We start from the raw sequence: 728 nt of genomic DNA on the forward strand, positions 1-728 counted from the left end.
GCCTTGGCTTCCCGAGTCGCCTCCCTTCGTCTAAAGGTTTCAGTCGATCTGACCTAGAGTGTACATCCTGGCGCTTCCACTCACAGCAGGGGAACAAATCTGTCTTCTGTAGTTGTGTTGGAGCTAGGCCTTTGGCTTTCCAAGCATGAGTTGGTCCCTGCTTGGTAGCATGAGCTCCCCAACACCTCCCCATGGATATCTTACTCTTCTTGAAACCAGACCATTGATCACCTGCATGCACCCAACCAACACGGCATCATTAGACCAGTGGTTGTCCAACCTTTTTCCTCCCCAGACCACTTGAAAATTACTGATGGCCTTGGTGGACTACTTAATTATTTTTCTGTCTGTTGTAACAGTAGTAACGTGCTGTGCTAGGTGCTGTATGATTTCTTAATTGCATTTTTATTGCTTTTATTTCCTATATTGTATTACAGCTTGAATTCTGTGGAATGCAAATTGTAACATAAGGAATCAAAGCAGCAACAAAAATACAATTAAAAATCAATGTGAATATTTAAAATAGACGTTCTGTGGACAGCCTGAATGAAGCTCATGAACCACTGATGTTCCACGGACTACGGTTTGGGAGCCCCTGGTCTCAATCACAGGTGGAGAACCTATGGTCCTCTATATGTTGGACTCTCCAGCCATCAACCTGACCATTGGCTGTGCTTGCTGGGGCTGATCAGACTTGGAAGTCCAACAGTGGACAGCCACAGGCTCCC

The sequence above is a fragment of the Rhineura floridana genome, chromosome 22, assembly GCF_030035675.1.
Source record: "Rhineura floridana isolate rRhiFlo1 chromosome 22, rRhiFlo1.hap2, whole genome shotgun sequence".
NCBI classification, from domain to species: domain Eukaryota; kingdom Metazoa; phylum Chordata; class Lepidosauria; order Squamata; family Rhineuridae; genus Rhineura; species Rhineura floridana.